The sequence below is a fragment of the Lipotes vexillifer genome, unplaced genomic scaffold (genome assembly GCF_000442215.2).
Source record: "Lipotes vexillifer unplaced genomic scaffold, Lipotes_vexillifer_v1.1 scaffold554, whole genome shotgun sequence".
NCBI lineage: Eukaryota > Metazoa > Chordata > Mammalia > Artiodactyla > Lipotidae > Lipotes > Lipotes vexillifer.
Window position 1 is genome coordinate 763,335 of NW_006794635.1, and position 6,586 is coordinate 769,920.

The 6,586-nt window shown below is 41.8% G+C and overlaps 1 pseudogene; it reads right to left on the reverse strand.

The window, feature by feature from the left end:
- LOC103078328 (N-alpha-acetyltransferase 40 pseudogene) overlaps window positions 1–6,165 on the reverse strand; it is an 8,056-nt pseudogene extending 1,891 nt beyond the window's left edge.
- Between the last annotated feature and the right edge of the window lie 421 nt (window positions 6,166–6,586).

Below are 6,586 nucleotides of genomic sequence, written 5' to 3' on the forward strand. Positions count from 1 at the left end.
CCCGCTCTTCCCACAGCATCCTGTCCCCTCTGCTCCGTCCTGGCCTCCTGCTCTTCTAGGAGCGAGCGGGAGGGGCAGCGTGGCCCTCTCCTCCCCAATGTTCTGTGCTCTCAGGGTGCATCCTGGCACGGGGAGGGCTGAGGTGGTCACAGGGCACCTGGTAAGCGGCATGAGGCCAGGGAGAGGACAGGCCTGAGAGAAGTGTTCTGGCTTGGGAGTGCAGGGACAGCAGCCACCAGAGTGCCCGCCTGCGTGGGAGTGCTGGCTGTCCCCAAACTTCGTCCTCCGGCTCAGGACCCCATTGGAGCAGCATCCGGACACACTTGGGGGAGAGTCGTCGATTTCACATTGCAGCGCTTCTTTGAAGAACCTGTAGGCGCCATGATTGTGCTTACATACAGCTAACATAACTCTCTTCCTCTGTGTGCTGCTGGCCGTGATCTGCCGGATTGTATGAGGAGCTTGCCCAGGCCTTTCCGCCGCACCTTGCTCTCCATCTGGACTTCGTAGTGGTACAGGACTTTGTCCCTGCATACCACATCAAACCGGAAGAGAGGAAGGGCGACATGGACCGAACTGTTTTTCCCAAGCGATGTGAGGTAATCAATCCATCATTTCCTTGTGTTTCTCTCGGTCCTTCCAGCCCCAGTCGCGTCGCTCATACATGGTTTACATGTTGGTCAGGTTGAAGGCCCAAACAGTGACTGGCTCCAGGCCAGACACTCGCTTACATTCAATGAAGACATTTAACCCATTCCCATCATATTTCTTGAACACTGGGAAAGCCTCTAAAGGGTCTCCAAGCCTAGTCTCATAAAGCTCTTTTGTCTTTTAATTCCCCCAAATGCAACAAGCATAAAAACGGCAGGAAGGAAAACTTAGAAATAACACCATCTGAAGATTTTACTCTGAAAATGTTAAAAGGATCCTCCCCCAGCCTGTTTGTTTGCAATGAGTCTCCACTGTAGTTGTCAGTGTTTTTAACATCCAAGAATCTTATTGTTTTTTTTTTAATTTTAACCATTTTTTTTTTGGTTTTAACCAGTTTTTAAATTGAAGTATAATTTATCAGTTGTCAGTTTTTGCCTCCTCACTGATTGATGAGAAAAATAATTCAGTACGAGTTTTGGTATGAAGGTGGATTTCAGTCTGGAAATTTATTGGGAAGTCTATCCAAATGTCCTAAAGTTAAGCAAGAATAGTCATTAAATACGCAAAAATAAAAATATCATGTGATAGGAATCAGAAAAAAATAGATGCCATAATAATTATAGCTATAATAGCATTAAAACAATGATTTTTATCAGTGACATAAACCAACGGTTTATTTTGGATGGGCTACAGCTTAGTTTTATGGTTCTCCCTTGTTCACTTTTGGAATCTCTAGTACAAAAACTACAGATATCTGGGGGCTTTGATCCATGATGAAGCCAAATAACTGTACAATTTCTGTTGAGATGGATTGAAATTTGAATACTGTTTTTGTGGCTATAGTATGCCTGCTTGGTGTATTAAAAAAAAAGGAGAAAAACTCTTGTTCTGCTTGAAAGCTTTCATTGTTTCACTACATTTCAAGTAACTTTGCGAGTAAAAGATGCTGGATTTTGGTGCTTGTATTTCAGCCATTAGGAATACATTGCAGAGATAGGACAGCTGAATATTAGTAAAACCCAGCTGGTGAAAATTATTGCACTCCCGTTCTCCCATTTATGAGACAATTTCTTAAATCTCTGAATTGGTTTCCAGACTGCAATCCCATAATCCCACTGTGTTTAGGAAAAAATGAAAGATCTAGCAATGGCCAATTTAAAAAAGGGATCATTGGAGTTGAAGGCAAGGGGTGAGGAAAATGGTAGGCTATTATTTGAAATCTCATGGTGTGTCAGTTAGCTCTTAGTGAATAACAAATCACCCCAAAACTTAGTGGTTTAAGACAACAGCCATTTATTTGATTCTTGTTTCTTTGCATCGGGAGTTGGAATGCACAGGGTTATTCTTCTGGTTTAGGCTGGCTCTCATTTACCAGCAGATAAAAGACTGCAGTTAGCTGTTGGTCAGCTCTGCTTCCGGGGGTGGGGGTAGCTCTTGGCTTGGGTGCCAAGGCTCACTGGACCACATGCCTTTAGTCGTCGATAGGCTCGTTTGGGCTTCTTCATATGGTGGTGGTGGTGGTGGTGGTGGTCTGAGGGGAAGGCGCAAAGCACAAGTGTTTTTCAGTCCTTGCATCATGTTTGCTAGCATCCCATTGGTTAAACATGTCTCATGGCCAAGTTCAGAGTCAAGTTTGAGGGCGCTCAAACTTCCATGACAAAGAGGGTATGAATACAAAGAGATGAAGCATGTGTGGCCATTTTTCCAACCTACTGCATATGGTTTATTGAGTAAGATAAACCATTGAATTACGTGGGGAATCCTGACTGTATAATTTTGGCACAACTCAAAATCTGTCATGTAAAAAAATGTTTTGAAGATTTGGTCAAAGACAGGATATGTTCAGCTAAAATTAATACTTTGTCCAAAAACTTTTGGGAACGTCGTTTGGCTGATCAGACATCATGAAATTCAGTCTGAAGGGGTTATGAGCTCTCTCTGCTCAGAATCATGGTAGTCTGTATTAGAAAATGCTGAGAATTGCTGCTTGGGTTCTAGAATGGCTATCTTAGATAATTCAGTGCAACCCATCCTATCCTTTTGTGTGTAGAATTTTAGTAAAAGTATGTATTTTTAGCTTATATGCTTAACGTGTGTATAATTACAGCACAGATGACTTTTAGTGAAGCAGTAGTCATAAAGGCAAGTTAGAATACAATATTGCAGTTCTCAAGGGTTGAGAATTATTGATTCAGAGAGCTGAAAGAGGCATTTTTCCATCACTGCCTAATATTAGGGTGAGGCCAGAGTGTGAGCCCTATCACTCACTTTTGGAAAGGGGCAGAAACTGCTCCTAGGTGATAGGATTCATCTAAAAAATAAAATACAATTATATTCCCCACCCCATCTATTCTAGCCCACCCTACCCAAAACTTTGCTTTAGTATTTCAGGAAGTTCAAGAGGGTTGAATTTATTTGGTTTTAAGAAAAGAAACTGATTTAGTTCTTATCTAAATAATTAGCACCAATGTACATAAACTAAAGTTAAACTGTTTTCCCACTTAGTATGTCAAATAAGAGCTTTCTTTTCTGCATTAAAACTTCCCTAAGTGACTCTCTTTAACTACTGCCCAGTGACTCTTTCCATCTCTTTTAAGGAATTTGTCAATTTTCAACCCTCTTTTTATGTTTCTTTCTTGCTGTCACATACCTGTTGCTCCAGAATTGGTTTGTGATGTCAAGCATGAATAGAATGCTAGATGCAGCACAGCCTCAGTAATTAGCATTACTTTGGAGGATTGATTTGAAGCAGTGAAAGGTTTGAACTCAAGCTACTCTGAAGAAAAAAAAATTTATCGAATGATGTTTCCACACTCTGTTGAGCTCTTTGGATGTTTAAAAAAACAGTGAAAGTCAGCGGTACCTGACTTGAAGGAATTGGCGCTCCATTTCAAAACCTGCTTATGAAAAAAAAAAAAAGAGACTAGGAAGAAAAGCTGTACTGCATAGCTAGAGTGGGTGGAATGGATCTTAAAATTCAGAGATGAGCAGCTCCATAAAAATTACTAGGAAAATTAGTCTTTCTTCAAGGAAGCGGGACTTAAGTGAAACTTATAGGAAGTGGAAATTCTCAAAATGGAAGTGAGGAATTGAGACCCTAAATCATAACTGTTGGAGCCCTAAGGTTGGTAAGCATCTCTGTTTCCTAGATGCTGCTTTTAGAATTCATTCCAAGATCCTGAAGCACCAAGGACAGAAGGGGCAAGCCAGCCCTGCAAGCCAGTGTCAAACTAGCATGGGATGTCCAAGGGCCACAAGAAGAGTAGCTTGACTGAAGAAGAGGTTATACTAGGGAATAATTGGAGCCAGTGCTGGGTACATAAATAGAGCTGGATTAAGGAGGGCCTTGATTATCCAAATGAGGATCTTGAGTGTGATTTGTATACATTAGAGACTCAGAAATGTTTGAAAAGAAATATATATATATATATATATATATATATATATATATATATATATTTAATGTTAAATATATATTTAGTATTAGGGCACTGAACTTACAGTTATTTGACTGAAGATGGGCAAGGAGTACCTGAAGGGGGAGCCCACAAACTGCTTTTACGACCAGATAATGGTAATTGGTAACCAGCTCATTATTTATATACCAATGGCAGCAGTTGAAATTTTTTCTCTATTGGTTCCCCAATTCTGCAATCTTGTTAATACTTGCAATTGCCTCAGTAATATTTTTTGCATATATGGTACCACTGGAAGCTTCAGATTCCCCAGTTCAAACAACGCCAACTTCAAATTAGTGGTATCTAACTCAATAAACCATTACTTATGTTGAATGGTTATCTTAGAACTCTGAAGAGCTAGACAATAGAAATTATGCATTTTGATCTCAGGCTGTCTTAACATTAATCAATGTGCTGTTATTACCAAAAAGGTAGTGTTATAGACAGAATTGTGTTTTCCTCTTGCCCAAATTCATATGTTGAAGCCCTAACCCTTAAAGTGACTGTATTTTGGAGGGCTTTTTGGGAGATAATTAAAGTTAAAAGAGGTCATAGGGATGGGGCCATGATCCGATAGGATCGATGTCTTTATAAGAAGAGAAAGAGACACCTAAGAACTCTCTCTATGTGAGCAGAGAGGAAAGCCATTGAGGACACGGTGAGAAGGGGGCCATCTACAGGTTGGGGAGAGAGATCTCACCAGAAACTGAATTTTCCAATGCCTGGTCTTGGACCTCTAGCCTCCAGAACTGTGGGAAAATTAATTTCTGTTGTTTAAGCCACCCAGTCTGTGGTTCTTTGTTATTGCACCCTGAGCAGACTAATACAGACAGTAACCTTCAAAATGAGGGACATTAGGCATGTGTGCTGGGGCTTACAGCTGCTTAATATGCCTTGTTGTCCATAACTGATTTATAGGCATAGTAAGCCTCTAGGGTTGCAGATTTCCATTAGAATTACTTTAAAGAATGTGAGGTTCCAGATCTTGACTTTGTCATCCTCATGTACATACAGTTCTCAAGTGTCAGGGGATCATTTCTTGACAAAACCTTAGCAAGGGCTATTGTAAATTTTGATCATGGGTGAGAAATTCACAAGAAAATTTCTCTGAGGAAGCCTGCACTTTTGTGCAGATGAGAGTAGTTCTGTTTCCTAAAACAGAGTATTGATTCACGGGTTCTAATTTAAGTTGGTGAGTGACTGATCTCTTGACAATACAGGACTGACACATCTATTTGTGTAGTGAGAAGATTGCCATTTGGCTGATGGGCGTTATTTGATACTATGGCAACAAGCCCTTTCTCCTGAACAGACCTGCATTGCAATTTGCATTTTGTATAATAGTTGGTTTCTAGGGAAAATCAATATGATTTTGAAAGGTGATTCTCACCTACGTTTCCTAGCAGTCTTTCAGGTTTTCCATTCCCTTAAAAATCAATTTGTGCGATTCTAAGGTTAAAGCTTTTCTGCCAGAAACTATTTGTGCCACAGGAGGCATAATAATAATACTGCCTCCCTCCCTCCCTTTCAAAATGCTACCTGTTTTAATCTCTTGGTAATAGGAAAAAATCTATTAATTCAAACAGAACCTATTAAGATGTCTTGTTTTCAGTTTTTTAAAAAATGTTGTTTTAGGGGCTTCCCTGGTGGCGCAGTGGTTAAGAATCCGCCTGCCAATGCAGGGAACACGGGTTCGAGCCCTGGTCTGGGAAGATCGCACATGCCACGGAGCAACTAAGCCCGTACGCCACAACTACTGAGCCTTCGTGCCACAACTACTGAAGCCCGTGTGCCTAGAGCCCATGCTCTGCAACAAGAGAAGCCACTGCAATGAGAAGCCCGCACACCACAAGGAAGAGTAGCCCCCCACTCACCGCGACTAGAGAAAGCTTGCGCGCAGCAACAAAGACCCAACGCAGCCAAAAATAAATAAATAAAAAATATTGTTTTAGTAGGATACTTACTGTAGTTTCAAGATCAGTTCTGGTCATTTGGAACCGAAGCAATTCTGCCTCACCCGGTGTGATTGCAGCCCGGAATTGGTGTTCTCTGTCATAACCAGATTATGCCTAAATGCTGGTTCTTTATCACATGGCGCATTTTATGGATTTTTCAGACAGCCTTCCTGCTCCCTGGCCGAGAGGCTTCAACATTTCCTGAAGTTGGCTATGTGTGCCCTGGCTGACCCCTTTCTGCCTCTTTCTGCATGGCTCACCCCATCTCTCCAGCCATCCCCTGGGACAGGGTCCCTCAGAGGTCACTCAAGCCTATCTTCTGCTGTGCCCACTCTAGCCCTTAGGAAACATGTCCCCTCCACCCACTGTGGGTGCAAGCGCAGCTTTCTTCATCCCAGCCTTCTCTTCTTGCCCTGCGGTCCAAAGGCATTCCAGGCAGCTTCTCTCTGTAAGATCTTCCAGATAAGAGCAGGCCCCAGTGTCTGCACTCTCTATCCCCAGAGGACATGGGTTAAACTCTTT